Raw genomic sequence first — 14,371 nt, 5'->3', positions numbered from 1 at the left:
GCAAATTAGCAGAGCAAGAGAAAGTTCATCACAACCATTCAAATAATGACACTAATCAAGTGAACAATAAACAACGATAAAGAAAATAAAATTACAACAATGCTACAAAATAAAGAAAAGATAAGGACAATAATGTTACTCCTTTGAGTGTCATCTCTTTTGATATTTTGAATTTTCATGAAATTTTAGTTTGATTTCTCTGTTAATGTAATCTCATATTACATTTGATTTCATTTGGGTTGCATATTTTTTGTGAAATTTCCTTACACTTGATTGGTTCTTTCATTGCATTAGTGAAAGAAGGTATTGTCATGCATAAGTGGTCTTGTTATATTGTTCTTTCCCTGGTATGGAATAATCTTGTGTTTGTTTTGAAGAATTATCTTGCATTGATTACATTTGCATGGTCTTTTCCATAGATTACAATTGCATGAATTTGCATTAAATTGTGCATAGTTTACATTGCATGGTTCAAAATATTTTCAGAATTGTGTTGAAGGTGTGTTTTCAAAATCATTTTGTGTGTTTGGTGAAATGAAACTTAATGAAGATAGGATATTTGTATTTTTTCAAAAGTGAATGAAATTTCCTCCTCATAAACAAGATTTCATTGAATTAAAGAAGTGATAGTTCCATATTTGCTACATTAGTTTGAAGTTGAAACCATTATACCATTTGATCATCATATATTTCAAGTCAACTTTAATGAAAAGTGAAACAATAAAATCAATAAACATTTACCAAGGAATTAATTAATCACATCATATTTAGTGTATCTAGGTTAGAATACATCTTTCGATGTCTATAAACATAGGACTTACCATTAATTTTTTGCATTAGATTTTGCAGGTAGTCAGTATTCCATATACATAAGTATATTACATCATTCTCCATGTACCCTTGGGTATATCAAATGGCGCTCCCTGTATCAAAAGTATATTGAAATGATTCCTATCTTATAGGACACACTTGAAAACACTAATACAGACTGAGCTTCCATGTACTCTCAAGTATACTGGAAGACCCCCTTTAGGTTGCATACCATCCATAGGTGACTAAGTCAGCCTCCTTGTTGGTTGTGATATATCGAACATATCATTTAGAGATATCACCTACATTTATTGGAAACGATGTTCCATAGTGCACAACAAATTGGTAACCTTTTATACCTGTTATCCCATTTTTACTACTTTTGTTTATTTTGATTGATACCAATTGTAAAATTAACCACCATACATTGTTAAAACCTTTAACTAAAATTCACTTTTCAGTAGACATACAAGAATCTAATGGAAACAATTCCAAAATTTACCAACCAAGGAACCCATATTAATTGGGATCCTAGTATTTTTCTTTACATTGGAAATATTGGGCCTTCCTACATGGCTACATTATCACTTCCTTGATTCATGATAGGTTTACTAGTATGGTTGTTTTCAACCTCGTTGGTTTCAAATACCTAAGTTGTTTCACCTCAACCGGATACTTATCCTCAACCTCAACCATATATTTTACCTCATGTTAATCCTTTACCTTTTCTGACTGTCATTTCCTCTTCCATTTCTTCTTATACACTTCGTGAAAGTTTTGATGCTAGTAATTAGTTGGCTAAGAAGAAGAATAAATGGAAGAAGAAGAAGAAGCAAGAAAAAAAGGGAGTAAATCAACCAACCATGGTTGTGACAATTAATAATGTTGAGGAAGCCTCCAACATGCATCGTAATCCAAAACACCCTTGAAATATTTGTAAGGGTGACCAATTCCTTATCAATTTTCCTCACACTCTTAATGTCTTGGAAGTATGGTCTGAAAATTGTTATCAACTTACCATTGATTCATCAAGTAGTGATTCTAAGGTTCCAGCGGAAAACGGTAAAGTTATATTTCCATGTAGGTTATGTAAAGGGAGTCATGAAACTCACCTTTGCCCTAATATGGGTGAAGCCTCTAAATTGTTTCAAAACCTTTGTTGAGGTTGCAACAAGATGATGGAGCTTAGTGAAAAGAGTCGCCTTCACTAAGTGGGCCCGCAGGCTATTTTTGGCGCAAGTCTATTTTTAGACTATGTCTATTTTTAGACATATGGATCATGTCTATGGATTGCAGGTTGCTGTTTATGGATGATTGGTCAAGTTGGGAAAAATAGATAGACTTCTATTTTTGATCAAAGTGTGAGTGATCAAAGTCTATTTTTAGACTGGCTGTCAAAAAATAGAAAAGTCAAATATTATTGTCTCATAATAATATTTGGACTATAAACTTGATCTTATTCTCTTGGAGCACTTCAGTTTGAGCTACAGAGGTGGCACATGCAGCTGTTAGAAGGAAATACGCTTTTCTTATGAGTCAGTTGAGTTGTTGCATGCATGACTTCAGTTAGAACTCAATCAGTTGAGTTTGGTGGAGTTGATTGTGGAGTTGATGGAGTTGTGTTCAGTTTGACTTAGTTAAACTAGTTGTAATTAGTCTAACTGCAAATAGACTAATGATGAGTTGTTAAACTAATTATTAACTCATGATGCAACTAATGAATACATCAGTTAACTCAGTTGCATGTCAGTGCATGTTCAGTTCAACAGGGACAGGTGGTAGAGAATCAGATTGTTATCAGTTGTGACTATAGTTGTGCACCAGATCTTGCACAATCAAGGGATTGAGTGTGCCAATGAGTTTGCTCACGTATTTGCCCAGTATTGTAGCCTTTTCTCACGTCCAACAAAGTGTGAGTGATTATTTTGAGGTGAAATACGAGTTTGGTAAGCCATTCTCATCAGTTCTTGAGCAGGTATTGAGCAGTGGAGGCAGGCAAGTAGTGGAACAGATTTGTAGATCAGATCTGAGCTGTATTGTGTGTAACAAGTGGAGCTGGTACTGGATTTCTTGTGATAATAATTGTACTTTGTAATGTTACATGTTCTCAATCATTAATATACAGATAGTGTGGGGTTTTTAGCAAGATGCTTTCCCCGGGTTACATACTGTGTTAATGTGTGAATGCTCTTGATGTTTTATTGTTATTGATGCTGCTATATTGATGATCAACGTAGAGGAGCTTATGTATTGTGTATGTATTCCGCAATAGTACATGATCAGGATAATCTCTGTTGAATATGTGTTAAATTATTCAAAATTTCTACAACCTTACTATTTCTCAGCAAAAAATTGCAATTGGTTACTATAATATTTCCTTCAACAGACTGCTAGTTGACAAAGTGATTGATCCCATTTCAAGTTTTGTCAATCCCACTCTTCCCATGAAGATTGAAACCCATACCACTCAAGTTGATCAACCATTGGTCGATGAAGTGGTCAACTCGATTCCACATTTAGTCAGTCCCACTCTCCCTTTAGAGAGTGAAATTCATACTTCTTAGGTTCTTCTTGTTACTTCACATTTTACCACACAATGGGGCATTTCAATTGTTTCCACAGAACCCCCTCCAAGTACTAAGATTATTTCCTTTGATTGGAGTAGACTAACAGAGCCTCATCTCCCTTCTTTTGCCCCTTTCCAAATCATTGTGAAGGCATATGATAAAAATGTACGTCATACAAATGTAGATGAAGCTACTTCTGTTAGTATTTTATCCTCAACCATGTGGCAATCATTGGGTTCCCCTCAACTTGTATCTGTTACAAAAAATATTTTGGGTTTAAATAGAAAAATCAACAAACATTTAGGGATCCTTCCTAATTTACCCATTACTCTTGAAGAAAAAAATATCTGTATTGATCTTATGGTAGTCCAAGGACCCTTAGATTTCAATTTTCACCTTGGGTGAGACTATGTCTATGCCATGAAAGTTGTCGTGTCCACACTCTTTCAAGTAATGTCTTTCCCTCACAATGGGAACATTATGACTACTGAATCAATTTCATTCATTGGTCTTGATTAGACTACCAACCATCTAACATCCATGAGTGTTCCTTATATGGAATTGGTATCTACCCCACCACGGGTTAATTATGTGGAAACTGGTCCCATGCATTCACTTACCTATAGAAATGAGCCTCTCACTGTATTATTATCTTATTTTGACTTAGATCTGGTAGGTGACATGGTGAAACCTTCAATGGGGACATTTGAAGCTAATTTTGTTATCCCTATTGAGTAACTTAACACGCATTCCTTCTAGAGAACTATTCTTCTTTCTGATGTAGAACTCTTGGAAGCCATGATTGAGGTGTGTACCTTGGCATGTATTCCCTCTAGAGAAATGTCCTCTTTGAATCCATGACAAGACCTTATGAGCATAGTTTTTTTTCTTGTGTAAAGCTAGTTAGAAAAAGAAACAAGGTGCCATGAACATAGTTCATTTTCGTGTGTCAACTTTGTCAAAACTGAAACAAAATTCCATGAGCATAGTTCATTTTCTTGTGTCAAATTAAAAAATGAAACAAGGTGCATTGGGGATAGTTACTTTTCTTATGGTAAAATCATTAAAAAATGAAACAAAGGTGCTATGTGCATAGTTCCCTGTTGTGTCAAGCTCGTTAAAAAATAAAGTAGTTCCCATTGGCAGAGTTCATTTTCTCGTGTCAAGCTCATTAAAAAATGAAACAAGGTTCCTTGAGGATAGTTCTTTTATTATGTCAAGCTTGTTAAAAAATGAAACACCCCCCCTCCAATTCGAGTATATCTCATAAATGAACCTTCGTTCCATCCACCTATTAGTAACTAGTAGTCTACTTAGGTGAATGGAATGAAGCTTGGTGGCATGTACCAATAATTATGTTAGGGGCACGAAAACCACTCTCAAGCATAGTTTTCCCATGTTTCAACCTTGTGTGAAAATGAAACCACTCTCAAGCATAGTTTTCGTATGTTTCGATCTTGTGTAAAAGTGAAACCATTCTCAAGCATATTTTTCCCATCTTTCGATCTTGTGTAAAAATGAAACCACTCTCAAGCATACCTTTCCTTTGTTTCAATCTTGCACAAAAATGAAACCACTCATACTTTGTCCCTCGTGATTTCCACTTTTTTATCAGCTTATTTCTACCAAATGAGCCTTGGTTTTTTCATTCCATCTTCACCATCTACTTTTCCAATCATTCGCTTTCACTCTATTTTTTTCCCTTTCCTGAGGAACTAATGTGATGAGTGGTCTTATTAGCTATCCTATTGACTTTTATGTGTTTGGAGCAATTCCATCTTGACCCAGAACTAGTTGCTACCCTTTATACCACTCGTTCCTTCAAGAGGAGTCTTAGTTAAGATCTTTCTAGACTCCACAAACTTGAAAACATTGTAGAGCACTTGTCTTTTTGAACTCGTTAAAAGAAATGAAAAGACATCTTCCTAGTATAAGTTTAACACTTTTCCAGACTCGATAGACTAATAGCAAAAATGCTATACTTTAGTTGATCATGGCTAAAAGAGTTTTCTCCTACATTAGCTTACCCTTTTCTATGCTTGAGAGGCTAAATTTATGGAAAAGGACATTTTGAAGTTTACTTGAGTTTTTCACTTGATTCCCTAAACATGAAAAACACCGAGGTTTACCTTCTTTAGGCTCAATAAAGATTTATGTTCAAAGAATTGCATGAGTTTTCTCTTGTGTATTTTCAAACCATTTAAATATGAAAATGACATCGAGTTACCCCTTCAATATACTCGTAAAATGTAATCAGTGTAGGACTCACCAATCATGATGATACAAAACCACTCCGTCCTAGTGTTTGTTAAAATACTCCGCCAGACTCATCCAAAGGATGAGCTTACAAGACAAGCATATGTTATCTTCTTCAACCTTGCATAAAAATAAAGAGGTACTTGCGAGTAATGGTGGGGGAAAATGGGAAAGAAACATTTATTTTTGTATAGTGAAAAGGAAGTCTGTCACTCTTGAACATGACACTCTATCATTTTTTGTGTTTGGGTTGGGAAATCAATTTGCCTCTTAGTTGATCATACCTCATTGAAAGTCTTCAAAATAATTTTTGGTCTTATTTTTTAGTCAAATGTTGCCAAGTCGAAATGTCGTGTCATTGATATGTTCAACAAAAGTCCAACCTCAATCAAAATTACCTTGCAAATCATAGCCTTCAATCGCACTGACCATCCCTAAGTCAATCTTGAGTCACTCCAAATTTGTTTTTCAAAACTTGACATGATTTTTGTGTCATAGGCCCTCTTGCGATGAATCGCTTCATATCAATTTCAGGTCATCATGTAGGAAGTTTATATAGAAATCTCCTTTAGTAACTTGGATCCAACGTTTCTCAATGGAAGGTTTCTCTCTTTCAACAACAGGTTCTCATCATTGACCTTAGATCAGATGATTCTATGTTTTTCAACTTCAATACATCTAAATAGACTTCATAGATTGTACTCGAGTACCTTGAGAACCATTGTGATTCTTCGTGGTTTCTCTCGTACCTGTTAAGGTTTGACATCATTGACGAGTAATCAGGTGGCTTCTACCATGTTCGACTTCGAGACATTCACTCACATGGTTCGATTCGTATTATGGATTGATAGAGATGAAGACCAAGACACTGGATCTAGTTTCATCCATCCAAGTTGTATGGATTTTTTTAAATGTTCGTGATTGTAAATAAGATTTGTATTTGATGGCTACATCCATACTTTGTCTATTATTGACATGGATATTCATACATTTCCATACATGTTTTTTAAGATATTTTTACTCTGAGTAGGAGAATGGCTACCTCAATGATGATTATATGAAGATATTGTATTTTAATCCTTAATTTTTTGTTTCATTTCTCCAACTAATTGGTCTATAATCCACACTTTTTCATGATAAAGTGCTTTAGTCCTCAAACACCTTTTTTGAATTTGCTCTTTAGTGGGCAATCTGTTACATGTCATCTTGTCACCATTAGGAAAATTATCACCAATACGAAACTCACGTTATCCAATGGAGTGTTCCAAAGTAATCCCCTATAATGTTGGAAGCAAAACAATAAAAAAGGTAATAAGAATCTTGAGTATCTTGCTTAAAAACTCATTTTCAAGCATTGTCACACATTTCCTAATCACGACATGTGCAAACACAATTATGATCATTATGGCCCATGCAATCATGCCCCTTGTTCTCCATTAGAAGGTGTGATAACCTCTTAATGTAAGTAAAAATAAAAAGAAATTTTTAGAAGCCTTTTTTGGGGAATATTTCCCAAGTAGAGGGCCTCAAACCTCTACGTACTTTGGCCTCATCCCTTGGTTCATGGATCAAACTACCTCTCTTTGTGGAACTCTAATCCCTCTCTTTATAGATCTCATCATTTGAGAATAGGATCTCAAAGCTCCTCCTCTTGTCCTATAAAGGTGAAACTTTTGAATGTAAACATTAGATGTCAAATTGAGGATGGAATCTTGTCACTTAAGGGATGATTGGAGACTATTGGAAAGAGGTTCACAACATCAAGGCTAAGGTTGTATTTCTCCTTTTCATTCAGTTATAATATAGAAGAGTGATTCTTTCTCACTATATTGTTCAATGTAATTGATGTATTGTATATTTACTTCCATCTTTCCACTGATAATGATATTAGTTACTAGTCTCCTTGATCACTAGTATGGGCTTTACTGAGTCATTTATTTATCATAATTCTTTGATCCTTTGTTGTTATTGTGTTTGCAAGTTTGGATTTCGAGTATTGAGAAGTTGCATCAAACTATAGCAAGGATCTTCATTAAGCATTTCATTTTAAAGCTATGGATTTCATCTTCAAGTACACTTGCTTATGATTCAATAGAAATAAGCCTCGTGAAATATTTACTAGTTTGTTTGATTGTTACTAGATTCAGTCATTTGGAGATCCGTGGTTAAGAAACTTGTTATATTGTAATTTTATTATAAGTATTAAGTTTTTATGTGGCTATTAATGAAATTTAAATATAGTTATGGAACTTTAGCAATCAATTTGTTTGTTGATCACTATTAGTTTAGCAATGGCCAATACAAATTATAATATTTCACTTTGAAAATAAATATTTATTTTTCAATATTATCAAAAACAATTCAAACATTTGATTGGACCATAAAGGTCTTATTCGAGTCTTTCCACATAATTTATGCCATAATTTATGGATATGGTGGCAATATACAATACTGACAAGAGTAACTTCCCACCATTATTATGTTTTATTTAGCACTTGTGGAGTAATGTTAAGCTCCATTAATTTTTTTACCAACTGCTGCCTACAATTATGGAAGCCAACTGCAGTTTTTCCTTAATTTATGGAAATCAACTGCAGTAATTTCCTTAAATTAAGGAAATCAACTGCAGTTAATAAATTTATTGTTGGGAGCTTCTGAAGTGGTCCATTACTCCATCTGGAGTTCTCTACCTTGATCTATGGAACACATGACACATAGCCATCAGAAGCTTGATGGAAGCTTTGCTATAAATTTATCTATTTGGTCCCCAAGCTTGCATCTCAATCCCTTCAGTTCTACACCATCAAGTTGAGAGAGCAGAGCTTGGAAGTACCTTCTAGATTATCTGTGTTCTTTTATTTTCTGCTTGCGTGAGGTTGTTATGTCCCCACTATGCACAGATTTGACGATTGTTATGTGAAGAAAATCTGTAAGCGAGTGGCATTGTGTGTACGTGGTCCCGTGAGCTTTTATACGCTACTCATTCCTAAATAGTGTATAGCGTACACTGTCATGTGCTCTTCCCGTGAGCCTTTATACGCTGTTACGTGCTCTTCCTTATAAGTTTTTGCTGGAGTAATTCAAGTTTAATGCATGCGTTCAGGAACTCTGTCTATATTGATTCAGTGGGAGTCTATAACTTGCTATAAATCGGCTTTCTGTTATATAATAGAAGCGCTGTTAACATCAATGAGTTTTGATATTGAAAATATCAAACAAGAGTATCCCTGCACATGCGCTTGGTGAATTGAATTTCTGAAGACTAGATTTACTTTACGACATTTCATTCTTTGAAGAGCTTTTGGCTGCAGTGGTTCTGAAATTATTTAAATCTTCTTCAAATTTCTGGTTTGATAGAGCAAACAACGCCTGCAAACTCAACACTGGTGAAGGTTTCCAGGATCCAAAATCATTACTGGTATTAACATCAATGGCTGGAGGTATTTATCCTGGGCATTACAGTTTCATTTTTAGATTCTTTAAAGTATTTAATTCAGCATTGTAGAATGGTTAATGTATTTTCATTTGGGCATTCAGTTTTTCATTCTATGTTAATTCCGCATTAAGTTCAGATTCAGTATTAAAGAATCGCTGTTATAAATTTTAACATTGGTATCAGAGCCTTGAGACTGAAGTCAAGTTTCTAGAAAAACTTGGAACATAAAAGGTCTTTTCTAATTCTAAAACAAGCCACTACTTAAAGTTAAATAACATGTTCCTATAGCTTCCACATGCGAGCCCATCTTGTTTCCTGATAAGATGCTTTGCTCACTTCCCACTGGTTTCCTTAGGTTTTGCAAACCCTGCAAGGAATTCGAAATGTGAATTGTTGATCCAGAATCAATCCACCATGTGTTAATACTGACGTTAACCATATTAGATTCATAACAAACAAACGAGATTAAATTACCTTTGTCCACAAGCCATTTCTGAAATTTGGCGCATTCCTTCTTCATGTGTCCCTTCTTTTCACAGAAGAAACACTTGGAATCCTTCTTGATATCGGCTTGGGGAGGTACTTTACCTTTCCCTTTCCGATTGGCTTGAAATTTTCCCTTTCCACGCGTTGCCAGCATTGCACTCTCTCCCAGTTCCATCACCAGTCTCTCTTCCTCTTGAACACACATGGTCATGAGTTCATTAATTGACCATTTATCGTTATGTGTGTTGTATGAGATTTTGAAAGGTCCATATTGGTGCGGAAGGGTGTTCAGGATGTAGTGCACTAGGAAAGACTCTGATATATCAACCTCAAGTTTCTTCAATTGAGCCACAGTATCCCTCATCTGCATGACGTGCTCTCGCACACCTTTCACACTGGTGAGCCTTAGGGATGAGACCTTCATGATTAGGGTGCTTGCTAGTGCCTTGTCTGATGTGACGAATTGATCATCAATGGCCTTCAACAAGTCTCAGACCTTTTCATGCTGATCAACGGAACCACGAATACTAGCTGAAATTTTAGTCTTAATGAACATCATGCTTAGACGATTGGATCGCTCCCATCGTTCATAAAGCGTGATGTCCGCTGCAGTGCTGGTATTAGTGAGTGCCGGTGGTTCATCTTTCCTAATAGCATAATCTATGTCCATCCACCCCAAATGAAGGAGAATCCTCTCCTTCCAAACCTTATAGTTATCTCCCTTAAGTTCGGGAATGTCACAACGAATTTCAGAGAAATTTGCAGGTTGTACAACTGCATCAAAATTAAAAATCACATGCTTATGTTAAAATTGAGGCTTAGATAAAATTTCATGTTTTACCAATGTAAGTCATGCTCAAAATTGAATCTAATGACATAAAAATTTCCTGTGGGCTAAATTTTCAATTCAAACAGATTGAATTATTCATAATTCTGAACTTTATGATAAAACTTATTAATTCATAACTCCTGTGGGTAGGTTATGAAATTTTATCCTAATTAATTTCATAAATATAATAAAATTTCCTGCGGGATAAAATTTATTATATTTAGTCTAATTAATTACAATTTAATTTCTAAATAATCTTTATGTGATCTAACCAATCATAATATATAATTTTATTTAATTAAAGATGCTATGGCTATTCTTTAATTAATTAAAATTATATGGATCACTAGACATTATCCATTATAAATTGCATAAACAAATATATATATATATATATATATATATATATATATATATATATGGAAGGCGGAAACAATTACCGCACTAATCAAACTCTCAAAAAAAAATTTCTTATAAAATTATAAACATTTCTTTAACCAGAGTAAAAAATAAATTGTTTAGTAAAATGAATATGTCAAAATGACATTTTAAATAAACTTCATACAAGAAAACTATATAAGTAAAAACTGTGATAAATATCAGTATTACTCCAAATGACAACAAAAATTCCTCTCAAAATAAGTAAACCTTAAATGCCTTTTAATGAAAACCCTATAAAACATTTTTTTTTTTAATTGTTGTTGGGCTTTTGGTTTAAAACCCCACTTGGGCACACAACACCCGCGTTCGATTTTGACTTCGGCACAATTATCTTTTAACGGGTTTGGAAACCATAATATAGCATTAAGCTTAATGCGTTGGTTTGTTACATACCAAACTTAATAGTTGGTATAACGACTTTGAACCAAATTATGTAACCATAAAAAAAAATAAAAAAAACATCACGGAAAAATCTAAGACTGTAATTTCCGTTATCATAACAACATAATTTTGGTGAGCAGAATACACCAAGGCAGAGATAAATGTTACGCTCCGATACCAATGTTGAAATTTATAACAACGATTCTCTAATGCTGAATCTGAACTTAATGCGGAATTAACATAGAATGAAAAACTGAATGCCCAAATGAAAATACGTTAACCATTCTACAATGTTGAATTAAATACTTTAAAGAATCTAAAAATGAAACTGTAATGCCTAGGATAAATACCTCCAGCCATTGATGTTAATACCAGTAATGATTTTGGATCCTCGAAACCTTCACCAGTGCTAAGTTTGCAGGCGTTGTTTGCTCTATCAAACCAGAAATTTGAAGAAGATTTAAATAATTTCAGAACCGCTGGAGCCAAAAGCTCTTCCAAGAATGAAATGCCGTAAAGTAAATCTAGTCTTCAGAAATTCAATTCACCAAGCGCATGTGCAGGGATACTCTTGTTTGATATTTTCAATATCAAAACTCATTGATGTTAACAGTGCTTCTATTATATAACAGAAATCTGATTTATAGCAAGGTATAGACTCCCACTGAATCAATATAGACAGAGTTCCTGAATGCATGCATTAAACTTGAATTACTCCAGCAAAAACTTATAAGGAAGAGCACGTAACAGCGTATAAAGGCTCACGGGAAGAGCACATGACAGCGTACGGTGTACACTATTTAGGAATGAGTAGTGTATAAAAGCTCACGGGACCGCGTACGCACAATGCCACTCGCGTACAGATTTTCTTCAAGAGCATGGGATTGTTGCCCAATACACCATGCCTAGTTCACCCGACTAGAATGGTGTAGCAGAAAGAAGAAACCGAACTTTATTGGACATGGTGTGGAGTATGCTTAGCAGCTCCAATCTTCCTAAATCCTTGTGGACTGAAGCACTTAAGACGACAGTGTATATATTAAACCGAGTTCCAACCAAGGCGGTTCCTAAAACACCATTTGAATTATGGAAAGGTTGGAAACCGAGTTTGCGACATATGCGCGTTTGGGGATGCCCGTCTGAAGTGAGAATTTATAATCCACAAGAGAAGAAGTTGGACCCACGGACCATTAGTGGGTATTTCATTGGATATGCTGAAAGGTCTAAAGGTTACAGATTTTATTGTCCATCTCACAGCACTAGGATTGTGGAATCAAGAAATGCAAAGTTTCTTGAAAATGACTTGATGAGTGGGAGCGATCAAACCAGAAACATAGTTTCTGAGAAGGATCATTCAGAATCTCAACCTTCCACTTCAAGTGATAGATTGGTTATTGTTCATATCACCCCTCAAGTAGAAACTGGTGTTGAACAACCAATTGTTGAAGTTCCACAAGCTGCTGACGATATTCCAGTCGATCAAGGAGTTCAAGAGTTGCCAAGAAATTTTTAACAACAAGTTGAACCACATATTTCTCAAGAAGATGATGGTACAACATTAAGAATATCCACTAGACCAAAGAGATCAGCAATTCCTAATGATTATGTTGTGTATCTACAAGAATCTGACTACAACATTGGAGCCGAAAATGGTCCCGAGTCATTTTCACAAGCCATGAGTTGCAAAGAATCAGAACTATCGTACAATTCCATGAAGGAAGAGATGAATTCCATAAAGAGTAACGAAGTATGGGATATTTTTGAGTTGCCTAATGGTGCAAAAGCCATTGGATGTAAATGGGTCTTTAAGACAAAGAAAGACTCATTCGGCAACATTGAGAGATACAAGGCAAGACTTGTTTCTAAGGGATTCACTCAGAAAGAAGGAATCGACTACACGGAGACTTTTTCTCCTGTATCTAATAAAGATTCCTTGCGCGTTATTATGGCATTAGTAGCCCATTTTGACTTGGAGTTGCAACAAATGGATGTGAAAACGGATTTTCTCAATGGATATCTGGAGGAGGAGGTTTACATGAAACAACCTGAAGGATTCCCCTCTAGTGATGGTGAGCAATTGGTTTGCAAGCTCAAGAAGTCATTATATGGTTTAAAACAAGCATCTCGCCAATGGTATTTGAAATTCCATAATGTATTTTCTTCTTTTGGTTTTGTAGAAAACATTATGGATCAATGTATATACCTGAAAGTTAGTGGGAGTAAAATTTGTTTTCTTGTTTTATATGTGGATGACATTTTGCTAGCAACCAATGATAAGGGTTTGCTACATGAGGTGAAACAATTCCTCTCTAAAATTTTTGATATGAAGGATATGGGTGAGGCATCTTATGTCATTGGCATAAAGATCCATAGAGACATATTTCGAGGCATCTTGGGTCTATCACAAGAAACCTATATTAATAAAATTTTAGAGAGATTTCGGATGAAGGATTGTTCACCAAGTGTAGCTCCCATTGTGAAGGGTGATAGGTTAAATTTGAACCAATGCCCGAAGAACGACTTTGAAAGGGAACAAATGAAGAACATTCCATATGCTTCTGCTGTCGGAAGCCTAATGTATGCTCAAGTCTGCACAAGACTTGACATTGCGTTTGTTGTGGGAATGTTGGGACGATATCAGAGTGATCGAGGTTTAGACCACTGGAGAGCTGCAAAGAAAGTAATGAGGTACCTTCAAGGAACCAAAGACTACATGCTTATGTATAGATGGACGAACAACCTGGAAGTAATTGGCTACTCAGATTCTGACTTTGCTGGATGTGTTGATTCACACAAATCAACATCAGGTTACATTTTTATGATGGCCGATGGAGCTGCATCATGGAGGAGTGCCAAGTAGACCTTGATTGCCACTTCCACTATGGAAGCCGAGTTCGTCTCTTGTTTTGAGGCTACTTTACATGGTGTATGGCTTAAGAGTTTCATTTCTGGGCTTAGAATTATGGATTCTATCTCTAAGCCATTGAGAATATATTGTGATAATTCAGCTGCTGTTTTTATGGCTAAAAACAACAAAAGTGGGAGTCGAAATAAACACATTGACATTAAGTATTTAGCTATAAGGAAACGTGTTAAATTCAAGGATCATGTAATGAATACTTGGTTCCATTATGTAGTTTCTCATTTTATGGACAATGTTATTTT

Source organism: Pinus tabuliformis, chromosome 2_1, assembly GCF_031772625.1.
Source record: "Pinus tabuliformis cultivar Carrire ecotype Pingquan chromosome 2_1, CPIR1, whole genome shotgun sequence".
Taxonomy (NCBI): domain Eukaryota; kingdom Viridiplantae; phylum Streptophyta; class Pinopsida; order Pinales; family Pinaceae; genus Pinus; species Pinus tabuliformis.
The sequence above is the reverse complement of the archived record's forward strand: the minus strand, read 5'-3'. Positions refer to the sequence as shown.